The 20,679-nt window shown below is 37.3% G+C and overlaps 1 protein-coding gene across 14 annotated transcripts in view; it reads left to right on the top strand.

Annotated features, from left to right (window-relative positions):
- Positions 1-886: 886 nt before the first annotated feature.
- The window catches only part of AFTPH (aftiphilin), a 63,059-nt gene continuing 43,266 nt past the window's right edge, over positions 887-20,679 (top strand). For 3 of the 14 annotated variants that reach the window (XM_081069650.1, XM_081069659.1, XM_081069655.1), the window contains exon 1: positions 906-1,174. The gene's annotated coding sequence lies outside the window, so the exon portion shown is untranslated. Of the gene's footprint in view, positions 1,175-1,595; positions 1,891-14,126; positions 14,232-19,596; positions 19,743-20,679 lie in introns of those variants that run through there. The other 11 variants (XM_081069660.1, XM_081069657.1, XM_081069661.1 and 8 more) reach the window with 9 other exon arrangements.

The raw sequence follows: 20,679 nt of genomic DNA, 5'->3' as shown, positions 1-20,679 counted from the left end.
AGGACCCTGGGCTCATCATCCCGGACCATAATCATCCTGTAGTCTGATTTTTTATAGTGCCCGGTTTTCTAACAATTCTTGATCAAGGAGAGGGAAATCTTTTCACAACGCAAATGATAAACCGCTCAAGGTAGATGATAAGAAAAGAATCTGTTATGACCTTTGTTAGAGAAACGCAGAAGTTGATTTTAGTTTCATCGGATATTCTCCCGCAGCATTTATGAAAAAACGACCACCGTCTCCCTCCGTTAGCAAAATCCCCAATTATTATGTTTTTGTTTTTGTTGGTCTCGAAGACGATTTGTCAGCGGCTGCTTTTCCTCTTGCTTCCCATCTTACCCTTCATTTATAACAATCTCTTCTTTATTAATTAAATATCAGCTTTCTTTTCTGTCATCTTGAATTAAAAAGACGGAGGGATTTAGACGGTGAATGGAAATGTAGTTTTTCGGGCCGAACAGAGCAAGCTGACCAGCGCTCCGCAGTAGGTTTTTGGTGAAGATATGGTTCTGTATACCAAAACCTTTGCAGTTGTATTAGGAGAGCAACAGACTTAACTCGGTCCTGAGCTAAACGTTAACGTTAACCAGCTGAAGAGCACTTGTCCCTGGCCGGGAACGCCGCCTTGGAGGGAGGCGGGAGTGCGGAAAGACGTCTTCTCCCCACCCCGTCTACGACTCGCAAGGAAGTAAAGGAAAAGGGCAGCTTGCCCGCACCCAAAATGGCGGCTGCCGCTCTGCGCGACAGCGCCTGCGCGGGGAAAGCGTTCTGTGACACTAATTCCCTTGGCGCGTCCTCCCCCTCACCCCTCAGCACCCACCAGCGCCCGGCCCCGACCTAGCACCTGCGCCCGGAAGTGACGTATGGGCGGCAGCGGTCCCCCGCTGCATGATGGGAGAGTGTGTGGAGTGGGCGGGGGTTCTCCGCGGAGGAGGAGGAGGTGGAGGCGGCGGCAGCGGCGGCGGAAGAGGGCGGAGGGTAATGGGATGGGGGTCCCGCGGCTACGCTGAAACTCCGGGTGGGCGTCCATGGCGCTGCCTCGCTGACAGGGCTGTGAGCAGTCCGCCTTCCGCTCTCACCAGCTTCGCCTCGAAATAGCCGGTCCTTCCCCGGGGAGCCAGTTCCTCCCCGGGCCCCTGAGCCATGCCCATCGCGGCCGCCCCGGACGAGCCAGGTAAGCGCCACGGCTCCGCTCCCCCAGCCACGCTTTGGGCCAGAGGGTGAGGGGCCCGGCCCACCGGCCGGACCCTCGCGGCGGCCGGGAGCACCTGTCTGCCGCGGAGCCGAGGGCTGCGGGGACGGTGCCGGCTCTGCGGGCCTGCGGGCTCCTGGCTTGGGCTCTGCCCTGTTCCGCGGAGGGTGCGGGGAAGCCGGCAGCGGCGCCCAAGGCGCACGGCTGCCTCCTCGCCACCCCGGGCACCGGCCGGGGAAGCGCGAGCTGTTCCCCCTCCCCGGCCGCCGCCGGGTCGCCCTGCCGCTGCGCTTCCACCTGCGCACAGCTCCGCGCCAGCCGCTCCCTCCCGGGAGCTGTTGAGAAGTTTGGGGCTTGGCTGGGGCTTCCTCTTTCTCCCCACCCCCCCACCCCCTCGTGACAGGTGTAAACACTGCCTGCTTCGCCCAGGCCGGAGCCCGGCCGCGACCGGAGTGTGCTGCCTCCCAGGGTCTGTGAAGCAAGTGGAGTTTGAATCCTCCAACTGGCAAAGGAGACGACCCCAAAGCACATGCATGCCATCCCGAGAGGACGTTGTCTGCTCCCTTCTTGCACTCCTCAAGACAGAATCGGCGACTCCTCCCCAGATTGCGTTCGAAAAGTTGGACCATTATTCTTTAAACTCCCAGTCTGGCAGGTGCTAATGTCTTGCGTGGCCAGGGGACAGTATCGGGTGAACGGTAGGTAGTAAGGCCCTTTCTTCGTTAGGAAAGTACCGGGCATGGCTGGGTTTATTTTTTATTTTTTTCCTTGTTGGTTAATGCAGGTTACCTATAACTTGGCTTCCCACTAAATCTTTTGTTGGGGCCAAGGAAGAATTAACTCATACATTTAAATATCTTACTAGGGGCAAGGGGGGATAAATCAAACAAAAGCAATGGTTCCATTTCAAAGTTCTCACTTTTTGGAGAAGAAAAGAAAAACTTACTTTGACTTTAATCTTCACTTTCACTGGCTTCGCGTTGTCATACCCCCGACTGGGGGCGGGGGTTGGAGGGAGAGAGGGGGAGACAGTTTAATCCTTGATGCTACATTTAAGTGTTGCTTTCAGTTAACTATTTAAACAGATACATGCTAAACTCTGGGGGAAACAAATGTTTCAACACTGCTGTGTTGATTCAAATTTGCGCAGTTGATTTACATTTTATATGCTTTACCGACTTAAATATTGACTCTTGGAGTAGTCATTTTTAACTCTTTGCAGAAGTACATGTGTTTAAATAAAGTGCCTGTGGTAGTCTTCTAAATTTTGTCCATGAACATTATTTCACGTGGATTAAAAGACAGATACTGTGTAAAACATTTAGCCCAGTAAGTGGCACCTAGTAAATGCTGATTAGATCTAATTCCTTTGTTTATGTAACAATTAGATTAATTGATCTTCAGAGCATAGATATATTTTTAAATCTTAAAAAAGCTCTTGAAAGAAATTGACTAGAATTCACATAATATATAGGGCATTTAAGTCTTAATGTTTTCAGATTTTTTTTTAAAAAACCTGGGCTGTTATACAAATAATCTCATCAAAACAGAGACAATGTGTCCATAACTGCATTGGTAAATTTTACAGAATTCAGTTGCCTTTATGAAAAGGTGAATCTAGGTGAATCCTATTATAAGATATCATTTTAAAAGTTAATTTATTCTGCTTACAGGTAGTTAAAAACTAATTCAGAAAAGCAGTGAAATTTGAGTATCAACTAATGTTTTATTTTGTGTGAAATCTAAAGTGCCTCCCTTAACAGTCTGAGAAGTCTTTGAATAGCATTACATTGACAGATTACCCCCTCTCTCCGAACACTACCTCTGGGGGGAAAAAGTTAACAAGGCGCCATTAAATATTTAGGTATTTTTAAACAGTTATGAATTATTTAAATCAAATGTTTATATTCTAATTTAATGTTACCTACAATTTGTAAGTTAAAAAATACTTTTTCCCTGTTTGCTTAGCACTTTCAGTTCCTCTTTAAGTAGGCTAGTGAAACTTTCCAGCTTAACTTCAAAAGTACTTCCAGTTTTTACACAATTTTGAAAACATATGGCATTATATGGATTGTATATATCATTTTGGTAATGTTTTCTCAATCCATGTATATACACGTATATACATGCATGCACACAGAATCACGGTTCTTTTGCAACGTTATGTAATTACTAACACTGATGTACACTGCTTCCTATGAGCGAGATACTTTTTTAAGTAATTTATTACAGTATATTAACTCATTTAATCCTCACAACAGCTCTGTAAACTAGTAGGTGGTATTCCCATTTTTTCAGAGAAAAAACTGAGGCACAGAGATGTTAAGTAACTTGCCTAAAATCAAACAGCTGGTGTCAGAATATAATACGATATCATTTATATAGTTTTAACACATGCAAAACTATACAATATAGTTTCTGGCAGTCATGGAATATGGAGCAAAAGTATAAATACATGCATGGGAATGATAAACAGCAAATCAGATTAAAAGTTACCTCTGGAGAATTGGAGAGAGATAAAGAATGTAGGCAGGGCCCGTGTGTTTTCAACCATAACTTTACTGTCTTTAAAATAAATCTGAAGCAGATTTGGTTAAAAAAAAAATTAGGATTCAACACAGCTAGGTGGTGGGTACTTGATCTTCATTATATTTTTCCCTCTATACTTTGTCATATGCTTAAAATCATAATAAAATAAAAAGCTCAGGTTTTTCATTTAAAAAGCTAGTTATTCAAGTATCACTCCAACTTTCAGCATAGTGTATTTTAAAAGAGGACAGGGAAGGAGTTAGTGTTACTTTGTGTTGACTTCCTTTTAAAATACAAGGAGCCTGTAACTTGAAAGTATTTAAATTAAGAATTGTTGCCCTCTCAATCTTCCTCTGCAGTAACTTCCCTTGTCTGGGTACTCCTCTGATTGCTGCCAACCATCTCAACACCCCTCTATCCCATTCCTAGTTTCTATTTTTGGCTTTACTGTAGGGTAGGGGCTCTTAGGTCTGGATTAGACTATTCCCTGGGAAAGGGAAAATATCTGAAACTATATAGTAGCAGGGAGGTGGGAAAGTCATTGCTCGTTAGTTTGGGCACAGTGAAAAGAGAAGGAAAGTAGGAGATTTAAGACTCCATCCTATGGTGTCATTCCTTAGCCACCACCACCCCTTTCCAAATAACTAGCTCAAGTAAACCTTGCAAAGATAAATTGCTAATAAATCAAAGGTTGTCTATATGCTCAAAGCTTAAATTACAAGCACTATTTTGGTGAATATGTCCCACAGGGAAAACAAGTAAATTAGAATAAATTCACTGTAGGTTCTATTTATATAAATATTTAAACCATTTCAACTTAATATCTACTAACACCATGGTATTCTCTTCCTGTCATTCAGACAGCAAATACTTATTGAGCCGTTGCTGTATGTCAGGCCCTGTTCTTTGTGCTGGGAATACTGAAATGAATAGACAAGGAAAAGAATTAGCCCTCATAGTGCTTCAATTTCATATATGTGTGTGTGCGCACATGTATTTATGTGTATGTGTATAGAGATAGACAAACAGATGGTAGAGGATTAGTATTGTGGAGGAAAATAGGGACAGTTTGGGGGGATACAGGAGGCCAAACTTTTTGACTCTGAGCCAGGAGTGGCAGGTTGGTGGGGCTTGCTGTTTTATACAGGATTGGGTCAGAGAAGGCGTAAGACCTGAAGGAGGTGAATAACATAAGGGAAAGAGTTGTAGAAGCAGAAGCATGCCTGGAATATTCAAGAATTGCAAATGGAAGAGTAGTAGGTGTGATAGGAGAGTTAGGGAGACAGGGCAGTCTTATAGATGCTTTGTAGAAAGTCCAGTGACTTGGGCTTTTTACTGTGTGAGATGGGAAGCCATTGCAGGATTTTTGAATAGAGGTATGATATAATCTGTGTTTTAAAAGGATCTGTCTGGCAAGAGTGGAAGCAGGAAGATTCCCTTAGGAGGTGGTTACAGTGATGCAGCTAAGAAATGGTAGCAGCTTGAAACAAGATGGTGGTGGCAATAGAGGTGATGAGAAGTGGTAGGGCAGTTTCTCAAGTTGGAACCTTTGATAATTTACCCATTGCTAAACTCAAAAGCTTACCCTCTGAGAATTCAAGGCCCTCAGCATACTGCCTTGCTCCCTTCAGATAGTCTGCATTCTAACCAAACTCTATTATGTGGCTTCCTGCTCCTTGACAGCTGCCCCATGCTGTATCTTCACCGCCTGCCCTTTCCACTGTCAATTAAAATCCTTCCCATTTCAAATTCTTTCTCCTTCATGAAGCTTTTTTCTCATTTCACCATTTTTCCTCTTCCTAATCAAGTGAGAGCTTTTTCTTATAATCCTTGTAACCACATTTTATTCCATATGATGTTTATATTCTGCCTCGCATTCATTACTTTTACTGTTTTCTTGTATTGTTCCCCCTAATTAATTGTTAGTTTCTTTAAGGTTGTGACTCTTTTTACTCAGTTCTACTCTTCATAGAACCTAGCCGTTTTGTGTGTAGTAGATGCTTAGTAAATAGTGGATGTATATGTTTTTTAATTTTTAAAAATAATCTTAGTACAGAAGCGTACAGGAGCACTATAGAATACAGAAAAGAAAAATATTACTTTTCCACTATCCAGAGACCCCCCCCCCACTGTTAACTGTTTAGTACCTATCTTTCCACAGATTATATATATATATTTATATATGTACACTTTTTACCAAAATGAAATCTTTTTATATAGACTGTTTTGTAGTTCATTTTGATTTGTTTAGTCAACTAGACCATGTCAGGAAATTTTCATCTAAGCCAATATTCAAGGCCATATTCAATGGCCATATTCAATGGCCTTATTAAGCTATGAAAGTATAACATACTTACTATAGAAAATTTGGAAAATGTGGAAAAGTGTAAAGAAAACTGGTATGTCCCTTGATGGAGGGACCCATCGGTTTTAATGCCTGGCACAGAGTAGTACTCGATAAATGTATATTAAAAGGAGTAATGGAAGAAATATATCACTAATCATCACACTACAAAGAGATAACTGTTAACATTTTGGTTTTCCTTTAGTTTTGTTTTTTTTCCCTATGCATATACCCTGTTTCCCCCAAAATAAGACCTAACTGGAAAAGAAGCCCTAGCATGATTTTTCAGGATAACATACCCTGAACATAAGCCCTAATGCGTTTTTTGGAGCAAAAATTAATATAAAACCTGGTCTTATTTTTGGGGAAACACAGTATGTCATATACACACAACACACACATACAACACACACACATATGAATCATATTGCATAAATTTTTCTTTTACTTAACTATTAAATTGTGGTAATTTCCTTATGTTATTAAATATTCTTTAAAACATGATTGTTAATGGCTGTGTAGAATGCCATCCAGTGAGTTTCAGGTTATCTCTGTTATTTCTTACAGATTGGGTTTTTCCAGTTTTTGCTATCATAGAAAAGCATCTCTGAACAAGTTTGAATGTAAATCTTTGGCTTTGTCCTTGGTTATTTCCACAGGACTAAGTCTGAGAAGTGGAGTTACTAAGTCAAAGGGAAAGCCAGTTGCTTTCCAGGAAGTTGTGGTAACATTACTCCTATCAGCAGTGATTTAGAGAAGTCATCTTTCTGTAATCTCAGATGATTAGTAAATATGCAGTTTTTAAATTGTTTACCTGAATTTTAATTTTGGATTTAGGCTTTTCAGCCATATGGAATGTTTAAAATTTTTTGAAGGATTTAAATTTGAGACATGTCCTTGTTTGACGTGAAGTTAAAATTGCTTAATGTCATACCCTTTTTAACATAACTCTTTGACTATATAAGTACAAGAAATAGAATGTTATTTTCTAGAACTGTGTTGTCCAGTATAGTATCCACTGGTCACATGTGGCACTTGAAATAAAGTCAATCCAAAGTAATATGCTTTAAATGTAAAATGCGCACCAGTTTTTGAAAACAAATGTAAAAGCCAATATTTTACATTGACTACATGTTGAAATAGTAATATCTTTGATACTTTGAGTTAAGCAAAATTTAATTAAATTCATCTGTTTCTTTTTTAACTAGCTACTGGGAAATTTAAAATTGTATATGAGGCTTGTATTTCAAGTGGGCAGTGCTGCTCTAGAAAATGACACTGACTTATATCTATGAAGAAAAAAATATAAGATTAACGTCACTGTTCTAGAAAGTAATAAATAGGTTTTTAAAATCACTTATTACATTTAAGCTTGTTAGTATGTTTTTCAAAGTGTACACAGTTTGCACATTTTTCAAATTATAAGTGTTTGATTACAAACTATAACTTACTACAGTTCTTATGCTCTGAAAGAAATACATCTAGGAGGATTTGGGGGAAGATGTTGGAAAACTTACCTGAGGAAGTGATCCCTTGTCTTAAGAATTGAAGGAAATGTGGGAATGTTTTAAGCAATGGGACTGTAGATGCAAAGGCCCTGTGGCATAAAAGAATGTTATTAGACAATAAACACCTTTAAAACACTGAAAGGCCTAAGTTAGAGCACTGAAAACAATGGGGGAAGGGGGGAGGAGTGTGGCTGAAGAGATGGGATTGGCTTATATAGCCTTTCTTAAAGATTTTTTAAAATCTTTATCCCAAGCACAGGATTGACATGGTCAGATTGACTTTTGAAAAGATTACTTGGCTTGGCCATCGTTAAATAATAGTCAGGGAGACTAGTTTAGATGAGAACAGCTGCTTAGACCAGTGGGGTCAGGGTAGATAGAAAGACATACCGGGATGCCAAAAAACTGTATACAAGTGGCCACTTTGGTTGATGTTGCTCGAGCAGTGGTTCGCCGTAATCAGAAGTGTCTGGACGCTGACGGTAACCACTTTGAGCACCTCTTGTAATCGCAGAAGTCAAACATGACTTTTGTTAATCTTTTGTTATCTTTTGTTAATCTTTTGTAATATTGAGTATTACAATTTTAGTAGTTATTTCCTTTCTTAAAATGTGTATACATATTTTTGTCACCCTCTATATTCCAGAATTGAGGGATTTATAAGGTAAAAATCATTCTTTAGAGATAGTGGAGTATGGGGAGCTCTTAAGTTTCTGGCTTAATAACTGGATGGGTAGTGGGGCCATTTGCTGAGTTAGAGAGCCCTGAAAGAGGACCAGATTTTAGGAAGAAGAGCTTGAACTCTGTTTTTTGTTAAGCTCAGGTCGAGGTCTTGCTTAACTTGGTTGGACTGAAGCTCAAGTTAGAGGCTTGGGCTGTAGGTATCAATCCGGGAATCCTAGAATGTAGCATTTTTAAAGCCTCAGGTGGGTAAGATTGTTTGGGTGAGAGTTGTATGAAGGGAGCCTGGATGAAACCTGGAAGAACTTATACTGCTAATTTGAGTATGTTTAATATGAGAAAGTTTCAATTTGTTTTGAAGCCTACTTGTAAAAGTAAGGAGTAGGTTAGATCAAATATGTTATATACTTCTGTTTGACATGTGTAATTGAGTAGATAATCTTACACAATGCTTATTTGATTGGTAGGAAACATTGTTTTTTCCTTCAGAAGAAAAACTGAGCTTCCCTAACTATTGAATAGGCTGAATACAATTATAAATAAGTATTGATATTTTTGCTCCATTAATAGAGCTAAGGAAAAATTATGTAATTATCTTCATAAATACTGAAAAGACATTTTAAAATCCATTTCTGATTTTTTTAGGAAAGCAACTTAAAATAAGAATTATCGACTTGTTCTGTAATATGATACATATACCTCAAACCAAAAATCAGTATCTTAATCAAGGGAGAATACTAGATGCCTACTATCACCACTACTATTAGATTTCATACTGGCGGCATTAGCCAGAACAATCAATAAGGAAAAACAGAGACCTGAGAATTGGAAAAGGTTTGACTACCCCAATTTGCTTGTGATGGATGTGATGGTATACTGTACGTGTACCAAGAGTTTTCAGTTTTACAAACAGAACTCACCAGTTGGAAAATAGAAGTGGAGACCCCATTTTACATGGGCCAGAAAAAAAAAAAATAGTAAAATATCTAACAAACTTAACAACAAATCTAAAAAATCCTGCATTGTTAAGAGAAACAATTTTTTTATGTTAAATCAAATTAACATTTCTGGTAATAAAGAAGACCATTCCTAAGTCACATCTTATTCTTGAAATGCTAATTTTAAACAATACTTTTCAAAGCAAGACTTCTAGGAGTAGGATATTTAATATTTGCATACATCTTAATGAAACCACAGTTTTTTAAATGGATGAAATGAATAATGTTTTCTGGCTCACTCACCCTCCCTAGTAGGTATTTTTGTTGTTTTCTTCTTAGTCATTGCTTATGTTTTGTAGTATTTTCTGTTTTGCTCTATGTCATCACATCCCATCTTGTTTATTGTGTGGATAAGAAATGTTGACCTGGAATATTTGCAGATAACATACTTCTGCTGCAGCAACATTCAAAATCTGAAGCTTTGATTTATTTTCTTAAGGCTTTTGTTTTTAGTAGTTATTTATAAAAAAATAACAAACCTATCACTAAGAAATAATTTAACTCTTACACTGAATATTTTCAGTAGCGTCTTTGTTCCTAATTTAAAAAAAAAAATCTTATCAAGTTTCAGGTATCAAATTCAAATTTTCTCTTACCTGAAGTCCAAACAGAGGTTTGAATATTCACTTTTTACTTGTAATTAAGTCACTGATTTTTCTCACTATTTTTCAGACTATTTTCCCTATATCATAATGAGCCAGCAGATGATAGCTTTCTGCCTCATTAGGTTTCAGAAATTTACTTGAAGCACAGTGTAAGTGTTACACCTAAATAAGAAGTGTGAATTTTAATCAGCTTACCAGTGACCTTGGTTTCTGGAAGTGGAGAAAATTTTCTGTTGTTACTGCTATTCACATAATCATTTCTTAATGTTCAACTGCAAGTGAAACTGATTAATTTTTTAAATGCAGTTTTATTTTTTCCAAGAATTGTATTAACATTTAAATTATATACATAATTATATCTGTTTCAAGGATTATTTCAGTAATTTAAATTTGTTCCTGTAAGGAAATTTTCCAAGTTTCATTTTTAAGAAAAGTATTGAAGATTTAATGTGAACTCCTTGATTTTGAAATCTTGAGTGTTAAATTTATTAGTGATAGTCTCAGGTAAATGTGTATGACAGAACTTTAAGAAATATTTGTATAATCGAATAATTGTAAGGGAAAACTTTTTATAAGAAAAAGTACTTCATTGATTTACCTTTATCAGTGAGTTCAGCAGTGAAGTTTAGAGACGTTATGTCATCCCCAGAGTTATAAAGTCCAGTAATATTCTTAACCTCTGGAAGCTTAACACAGCGGTTCTCAACCTTTGCTAACCATCAGAATCACCTTTGAAACTTTTTTCTAAATGCAGATAATTCAGATTTTTAAAAAAGTACAAAGTTAAGATTGAGAAGCAGTGGTTTATCTACTAGGGGAGACAAACATGGAAACATTTGATTCGCTAATCATAATAAAAGAGGTAGATATAGAAGAGAAGGCTTCAGACAAGCAACCTGATATAATGAAAGTAATACTGGCTTTAATGTTAGAGCCCTACTTTCCATACTTCCTCTTTGTGGGACTTTGAGCAGATTATTTGACCTCTCTAAGCCTGTTCCTTCGTTTATAAAATGGATGGTTGGAATTAAATTGAATAATGTATGAATAAGTACCTTGCATAGTACCTATCACATAGTAACTTGATAAATATTAGTGATCTCACTTCACATAAAGCTTCATGCCTGGATAGGGTTTTGAAGGCTTAGTAAATGGGTTCTGTAGACAGGTAAGTACAGGAAATTAAAAGAAATGCCATTGTGACTATTTAGAGGTAACATGGTGCCAGTGGAGGACACGGGGTGGTTTTGTCTGGCTGAAGCAAAGAGGGAGTATTTTAGCCACACTGGGTAAGATAAGGAGTTTCAAGTGGGTTGCTGAAATCCTGGCCAAAAATAATGAGGTTCTGCAATAAGGTGTTGGTCCTGGATTGCTATAAACAAATATCATTAAGAGATGTTAAGGATTTAATTTTTTGTTGATTTAATTTTGGGGAGGGGGGATGACAAAGGGAGCAGTCAGGGAAAACATTCAGATTTCTGGTCTTAAAATTGTATACTCATAGGAGGAACAAGTGGTTTCTGTTTTTTGAGTAGAGGTTAACTTTAGTTTTGGAATTGGAGACTGTGAGAGGTCTTTGAAACATCAAGGTAGAGACATACAATAAGGCATTTGGGGAGACAGATCTGGAGGTTGGATAGCCCACAAACAGATTGAGGTTTGGCTGTTAAGAGCATATAAAAACAAAAGCTGCATGAGATCTCAGGGAGGAGAATATAGGGAGACCAAGGCCTGGAGGACACTGACATTTATGAAGCAGATCCATTGGCGGAGAAAGGAAGGATATGATAGATAGGAGAATCAAGAGACAATGCCTCAGAAATGCTTTTTCACTTAAAAATGTATTTTAGAATTTTAGACGCCTTTACCTGTTAGTCATTTTTTTTTTTTGGCTATACTTTTTATTTACGTTATTCTTTATTGATATTTAAGCTGTTTTCAGTAACTTTTTAAAAAACGAAGAATGCAGGAATTAACGTTTTTGTAGAAATACCTTTTCATACTTTTATTAATGCATCTGTAGGATACATTCTTGCAGATGAAATTGCTTAGTCAAAAGAATGTGTATTTAAATTTTGATATATTACTAAATTGCTTGGAGTATGTGAACCAATATATGCGCCCAGTAATAGCACCTTTAGTTTTATCCTTGAAGTGGCTTGCTTCCAGAACTGAGGGTAGTATGAATTCAAAATATAGTATTTTTTATTTACTATTTTTATGCAAAATTCTAGAAAGAGGAAAGGAAATTTTCATTTTATCAAATTACTTGGTTCATTCAAATGTAATTTAAGAATGCATTTTGTCCTTGTAAGCACCAGATCAAAGAGGAGTTCTTTGTTCTAAAAGAAGCTCCTTTCTTTTCTCTTATATGCTGGAAGCAATAATTGGATTTAGAGGAAGTGGGTCAGAAGGAAAGAGAATGATAGTATTATTATGAGGTGGATTAAACCTAGAAGAAAACTGATGCATACAAACAGTTGTTGTCATTGTCGTAGACATGTACAAATTCTGGGCTGAGTTTTTACAGAAATATTTTGAGTGTTTTTTCTTCTTGTAGCAAACTTGAAGCAATGGCTTCAAGACTGTAAAATGAGTTATAAAACTGATTATCGGAGAGTTGATGGTTTAGAAAATACCCAGAGTAGAAATACTGCAGAAGTTTAAAGTTGCCAAAATCACACTGCTTACATAATTTAAAGGTGAAAAATGTGGACAAATGTCGCAGCTTTTCTTTGAATTACCTGACATTGTTTGCAGCACCCGTGTGGAAGGACCCACTGCCTTTCCCTAACCTCACTGATACTAGTAGTATATGGGGGAAGTTGACTATTTAGTCATTTTCTCTCAATTCTTCAGTGTCTCTTTTGTCAGACTTTTTTTTCTTTTATGTTGGGTTATGACCTATTTCTGGTTTGTAAATTTAGGTTTATAAAATCAATTCAGGGGGTCATGACCAGCTTTTAAGAAAAAAAAATGAATTAAAACTAAAAATATCAAGAGTACACAGAGAGTAAGGGTAAATGCTGTTTGGTGACACATTTTTTAAATGCATGTATGTATATATTGGGTCATCATGCAAAATGTATTTCTTCTGTGGGTTACAGAGGGGAAAGTTTGAAAAATTCTGCTTTATATGACAGGTTAATTCTCAAATAATTTCTAACCAAAGGTATAATGGTGCATTGCAAATAATAAATGTTATAAATGTTACCTGGTTTTTTCTTCTTTTTACCCTTTAGCCTTTCTACCTCTCAAGAGAAAGTAAAACTTTAAACCAAGCAATAACACCATTAAAAGTTCAACCAGCTAGAAATCTGTTTGCCATGGGAATTCCTTCCATAGTTTCCATGAAGTTACTGGTACAGGTAGACCCACTTGTGACATTACCTGTGTATACCACACACACGTACTATCATGAGCACTATTTTGGAATGTGTTTATATGTGATTTTTCAACCATACAAAGCTTTTGTTTTTATGATATTTTGCCCCAAGAATGTTGTTGTTATATGTTCTTATGTGTGGATAATTAATGACTTTTTAAGCCTGGGTCATTGTCTGGTTTCCTTCTGTTCCTCACATATCTCTAGGTCATCTTTTTCTCAGTTGGTGGGTGGTCAAGGAACAAATTAGAGTAAAACTTGTCAAAGAAATTGTGAGGTAAACCTGCTGTTACATAGGTCATATTTTAAGGCACAATTTGTGAGTTTTAGATTATTAAGGACATTGTCTGCTTCTTTTCTCATTATCTCAGAAAATTGAATTCTTACTGCGTTTGGTTGCAGTTTTATAACCTTTATTAGATGCTTCTATCTCTGAAAGGTAAGTTGCTGTCATGGTAGGTGTTTATAATACCGTGTTTCACCGAAAATAAGACCTAGCCAGACAATCATCTCTAATGTGTTTTCTAGAGCAAAAATTAATATAAGACCAGGTCTTATATACTATCTCTTATATTATAGTAAAACAGGATCAGGTCTTGTATTAATTTTTGCTGCAAAAGATGCATTAGAGCTGATTATCTGGCTAGGTCTTATTTTCGGGGAAACACGGTATAGAGAGTAGCACTGTTAGAGGAAGGGCAGCTGCCAAGGGCCTGCCAACGTATACCTATTTTAGTTACAGACAAAAGTGGTGTCTTTAGTTTTGAAACTCCATAAAGTAGGTGTTCTTCCCCCACCTCCAAATTCCCTGGGCGCTTCAGGTTTAACTCATCAGTTTGACCAGAATGCAAATATAAAACTTTACAGCAAGAAATTTCTTTCAGTTGTGGTATATCTACACAATGGAATACTATTCGGCCATGAGAAAAGATGAAATAGTATCATTTGCGACACCCTGGATGGATCTTGAGATTATAATGCTAAACAAAGTAAGTCAGACAAAAAAAGTAGAGAACCATATGATTTCACTGATATGTGGTATATAAAACTGTAAAAAACAAAAAACCAAGGCAAACAAATAAAACAAAAACTCATAGACACAGACTATAGTTTAGTGGTTACCAGAGGGTAAGTGGGGAGGAGGGTGGGTGATGAGGGTAAAGGGATCCAATATACGGTGATGGAAAGAGAACTGACTCTGGGTGGTGAACACACAATGTGATATGTATAGATGATGTATTACAGAATTGTACTCCTGAAATCTATATAACTTTACTAACAGTTGTCACCCCAATAAATTTTAATTTAAAAAAAATGTGTTTTTTTTTTCAAAGCATGTCAGCTATTCATGTCGACTGACTGCAAAATCTGTGGGAAAATTGACATGGAGTACTAAAGAAAGTTGCTGGGAGAAGAGAACAAGAGCAAGGGAAATTAGATGGACTGTCCAGATAGCATCATGCTCTGGTCACACCAGCTGACATGTCCACTTACACTGACAAACTGCCTCAAAGCAGATATTCATGTCGGCTGGTTTGTTAAAAAATCCCTGAACAAATTTTTATCCTTTAGCTGTTTGTTTGATTTTCCCCTAGCTTGCATGTGAGTACTGCCCCTCTCAATATAGGCTTCCTTCAGACATGTTGCAACAAAAAACGACTAGGTTTGTTTTCTTTCCCATGTGTCACATTTCAGGGCCAGCCTTTCTCAGATCATACTTACTTACCTAGATTGAACTCAGATATTTCCTAACTTATTTAGTGGAGCATTGGGAGACCAGAGATAGGGTTATAGAAATCTGGTAGAGGGGTGGAGGAGGAGTCAGTTCAAGAGTGGTGATGGAATGAATGCCCCAGCAAGAACCATAATACAGTAATGTATTCAGTTCCTACTGTGAGCTAGGCCCTGAGGGTGTGTGATCATCAACAGAGGCCTGTGCCTGTACAACAGTTCCAGTTTTTTGAGCTCAAGTAAAGTAACTTGCAAGAGCAGCTTCAGTGGAATGGTAGGATGGAAGCCAGATTGTGCTGGGTTGAAGAGTGAGTGGGTTAGGAAGTAGAGATAGTGAATAGACAAGGCCCTTTCAAGAAGCTTGATAGTGAGGAGGAGGAGGAGAGCTAGAAGGGCTGGGAGGGCGCTGTTTTGTTTTGCTCTGATTTGTTTGAAGATGGAAGAGTCTTGAACCTTTACAGGCTGATGAAAAAGCATCAGTAGTAATGGGGAGAAATTCAGAGAGCCCCCCCAGAGCAAGCAATTGAGAAAGAAAACAGAATGTACAGGGGATTATCTGTAGACGATATTGTATATGTAAGCAAGATTTTTAGTGAAGGGGTTTTATTGAAGGGGCATGAAATTGAAGTAATTCCTGCTTTTAGATTGTAAAGTTTCAGGAGTATTACCGTAGGGTGGAAAATTAGAGTGGGTAATTTATTCTGCAGCAATATTATAAGAGCAGACAGTCCTGGGGAAAAAAAACTGTTTTCCAAGGGCTAATGCTTCTATCCTTGCTGTTTCTGTTCTGTTGCCTTTGTTAGTAACAGTTATCCAATGTCATTTATTTGATTTCAATTAGAAGTGCCTTTTGGAAAAAATAGCTAGTAAACTCTCAAATACGCACACTTGATATGACAAGTTAAAGGTAAAATAATTTCTAATGTTATAATCTTGTTTAATTTTTACTGTGAAACTTCAAATACAAGTAAAATGGCTTATGGATTTGCATAGAAAGATAAAATAATACAGCTCTTTCTCAGGAATTTTTGAAAATTACCTTCAGCTTCTGTTGAAGAAAACGATGTTTTATAACTGTTTAGCAACCTTCATTGAAGAGTGAATGTGTGTTGCTGCTCATGTCATTTCCATTATGTATATGGTATTTGTACTTTTATGAATCCCCCTTATGACATCAAAACCAGGAAGACAGACAATTTGGCTGTCACTCTTGGCAGTCTGGCCTTTTGAAGCTGATCAGTGTAGGTATGAAGATATTCTGCTTATTTTCGTTATTTACCATATTTTTACCACTATATACATTAATATTGAAATAAGAGAATCACTTCTTGACGTTTTTGCTACTTAGGCTTTCCTCACCTTAATTTGTAAGCATCTTTTTTTTTTTTATTCCTTCCAAATTTTTGTGGAAGTTTCAGAAATCTTTTTCTGAGCAGCTCAGAAACATTTTAAGGAGGGTTCTTTAATTCTAAAATTTGCTGTCTATTATATTTGCAGTAAGACAGTTTTCAAAAATTTTATTAGCTTATGACTGATTCACCACTTACTAGTTATACCACCAGTTAAACCACCATGAGCTTTTTCTTTAATCTCTTTAAGCTTTTATTTCTTCATCTGTAAAATGATGTAATTCCTACTTCATAGCTAGTGTGAGGACTAAATGAGATAATTCGTGAATACCTTTTCACATACATAGTATGGACACATAGTAAGTGCTTAATAAATATTAATTTGTTATTGGTGTAAGCAGACAATGAATGCAGGTGGAATATACTATTTCGTAACAAATGTTTTAAATAATACTGCATATTGTGCAGCTGAGGACATTGCGACATATTAATACAGTTGATATCTATGATGTCGGGCTTTTGTTTTTAAATTGACAAATCAAAGGGCTTATGAGATCTCTTAAAAATATTCAGCTTTGGGATTGTGGAAGTTTGATTAAGTAGCCTTAAAATTTACAGCTTCTGTTGAAGGGAAGGATGGTAGTCCGAAAAACAAACAACAATAAACTCTTTCTCAATTCTTTACTAAAAAGCATTTATTTTGTAGAGGCTCTTCCTGTTGTTTTGTACGCCATTGAGCTAATATGCTGAGAACAAAGCACTCAAAAAGAGAAAATAAAAGTTACCATTTTTGTAGATTTTAAATTTCAGAGCCATGAAACTTTTTTCGACATCACGATTCAAGTCATCTCTAGAAGTATTGAAAACCAAGAAGTTAACTAAAATCCCAATCTTCATATGGCTCAGGAGAAGGGCTCTTCTGTTTCTTTATGACAAGATAATTCTTAAGCAAGGAATGTAGGCTGAGCAGATTCATTGGGAGTACATTTTGATAGTATCTTGAAACTCTCCTGAGGATATTACAGTAAAGATTTGAATAATTTGAACTACTGCAATAGCAGGCAATGTTTGTAATGCAAATTGATGTTAATTGCTTATGTAACATTTTCATGCATTTTTCTGAAGAAAATAACAGATATTTTTCTTTTTTAACGTGATTAATTATAAACCTCAAACATGCTGTGTTAAAAAGGTAGCAATTTCTTTTGTGAGCCATTAAATAAAACTAGCTTGTGTGATTTGTACTGTCTTTCCCCGAAAATAAGACCTAGCCGGACAATCAGCTCTAATGCATCTTTGGAAGCAAAAATTAATAGAAGGCCCGGTATTGTATTATATTATATTAATATTAATTGTGTTGTATTGTATTATATTACATTATAAAGACTCAGTGTTATACCCAGTCTTATATTACAGTAAAATAAGACCAGGTCTTATATTAATTTTTGCTCTAAAAGACGCATTAGAGGTGATTGTTCAGCTGGGTCTTATTTTCAGGGAAACATGGTACTATTTCCATCAGTAGCATAACTTCAGATACAGTTGTTTGTCTTTCTTTTCCCTTTTATTACCACCATTCTTCCTGCTTGTGTTCTCAACCACACTCAAACACCCTCCCAGTCCCTATAAAAATAGGTTTGGAGTGAAGCTGGATGGTGTAACCTAGGTATGCTTATCTGGCCTTGGAAGTTGATGTACACATTGGTGCTGCTGGGTTGGTGCTCTGTGAAAAAGTAGGAGTTTCTCTGGTGAGTTTTTAGCTTGTCTGGAAGCAACTCTTCAATGTTTGATTTTTAGAGATTCCTAGAGGGCCTCTGTGTCTTAGAACAATATGTAGAATCCTTGCCATCCCAGCCAGGAGCCTTAGAAGCCTTTATTCTTAAGGTCTTTCCTCTATCTGGATAGGACCTACAGCCAGTTTACTGCAAGGTACTGGTGAGAACTTGCAGTACCTGGGTTGCATTAACCAGTTCCACTTCAAAACATCCGTCTTTTAACAGACTAGTCCCTTGAGTTGGTTCGGATGTTATGGTCTCAGTCCTTCAACCTTAGGCATTGTTTCCTAGTTTCTAGGGATTAGTTACAGAAATTAGCAATAAAGTCAACTTCACATATCTTTAGTGTGGTGAGTAATATTTTTCTTAAATGACTTTTTCTTTTAGTGACCTTTTAAAGTATATGCAGAGTCATAGGAATGTTTGTACCAACTAAGCAAACCTTGGCTTAGATTTTGTGAAGGGTAGATTATGCTTTGAGCTACAGACTTGGTGAAAGTTAAAATGTGCTGGTGGTGGATGACTTGCCGAGTGCACAGAATGTGCCAGGTACTGCAAGTCTGTTTTCTGTAATTCTCACAACAGCATTTAACTGCTAGCTGCCCCGCTCCCGCCTTTTTTTTTTTTTTTTAAGAGGGCACAGCTCAGAGTGGCCCATGCAGGAATCAAACTGGCAACCTTCATGTTAGTAGCAACACACTCTAACCAACTGAGCTAACCGCCCGCCCCTGCTAGCCCCTTTTTATATGTAGGAAACTGAAGCTCAGAGAGGGCAAACTCACATAATTAGTAAGTGGTGAAACTGGAATCTGAATTTAGGATCTGTCTGACTCCAAGTCCAAGATCTTTCTCCTATACCACACTGCCACTTCAGACATACATATATTGCCTTAAATCCCAGAATAAGGCAAAGTATAAATAAGCAAACCTTACATAATAGGATGGTATATTTATAACCATGGCCATGTATTCATTCACTTGTAATATAATTGTTTTTAGTTTAAGTGTTGATTTTCTGAGAAACATTTTTTTATTGATGTATAGCATATATACAGCAAAATGCACAAATCTTAAGTGTACAGAAGGATGAATTTTACAAATGTATGTGCTCATTTAACTAACTACTGCCCAGGTCAAGAGATAGTAATGTTATTGGCATCCAGCAGGCTCTTCTTTGTTGCCTTCCTGTCAGAACTTGACCCCCTATAGGTAACCACTCTTCTGAATTACCACCATGTATTAGTTTTGGCTGTTTTGTACTTCATAGAAATGGAATCATACAGTATGTATGTGTGTGTTTATCTGGCTTTTTTCACACATTATGTCTGTGATAGTCATCATTATTTCCTGTAGTAAGAATTCATTTCATTGCCATGTATCTCATTGTTTGTATATACCATGATTTATGTTAACCATTCTGTTGATGGACATTTGGGTAATTTGGGTAATTTTTAGTTAAGAATGAAATTGTCATAAACAGTCATGTACATGTCTTTCAGTGCATATATGTCCTCACTTTTGTGGGGTGTACGCCTGGTACAATTCTGGTAGATACTGCCAAACGGTTCTCCAAATGTGTATACTTGTTCACACTCCCGCCATTAAAGTGTGAGAATTGCAGTTGCTCCTCATCTTTACCATTCTGGTGAGTGTGTAGGGGTGTCTTATTATGGTTTTAACGTGCATTTCCCCAATAACTGTTCATATGCCTTTTGGTCTTTGGATATCCTCTTTTGTGAAATTCTTATTCAAATATTTTGTCCATGTTTATTTGGTTGTCTTGTATTGATTTGTAGGAATTCTTTACATATTCCGGATATGAGTACTTTGACAGTTATATGTATTACAAATATCTTCTCCCAGGCGGTGCTTGCCTTTTGATTCACTTCATGTTGATCTTTTGATGAATACAAGTTTTTTAATCTTAAGGAAGTCCAGTTTATCAGTATTTCTTTTATGATTAGTCCTTTCTGTTTCTTGGTTAAATTATCTTGCTTTCCCTAAGGTTATGAAAATAACCTCTGAAATTATCTTCTAGAAGATTGATTGTTTTAACTTTCACATTTAGGCCTACAATCTGCAAGTTATCTGGAGCTGATTTCTGTGTAATATGTTAGATAGAATCAAAGATTTATTTTCCCTCCTGTGTGAATATGCAATTAGTTGATCTAGCACCATTTATTAAAGGCTTTATTGTCCCCCAGTCTTTCTGTAAGGATGTGATTTCCCATGGACAAATCTCCAAAGTACAAGAGGGCTGCACAAATTCTCTTATCTTCCTGCTCTGACTACCTTTAAGGTATTCTATTTACTACTCAGTCATGAGAGCCTCTTGTCTACTATTTGTGTATACTGTGGCTCGTTTCTTTTCTCTATAGCCCCATTATTTATGTACTTCCCTCACTAAGTCTTAGAATAAGCAGACAAAAATAGCAAGTTGAACACATCCCCCATTCCCCGCACACACACATGTGTTTGATCAGGTTATAAAGAAGTTACAGGACTCATTGTGGCATGGACTAAGTAGCTCATTAAAAGGGATAAAGAAACATTTATTGAGGTTGCTATGTGCCAGGCACAGT

The sequence above is a fragment of the Rhinolophus hipposideros genome, assembly GCF_964194185.1.
Source record: "Rhinolophus hipposideros genome assembly, chromosome: 12".
Taxonomy (NCBI): Eukaryota; Metazoa; Chordata; class Mammalia; order Chiroptera; family Rhinolophidae; genus Rhinolophus; species Rhinolophus hipposideros.
The sequence above is the reverse complement of the archived record's forward strand: the minus strand, read 5'-3'. Positions and strand labels throughout refer to the sequence as shown.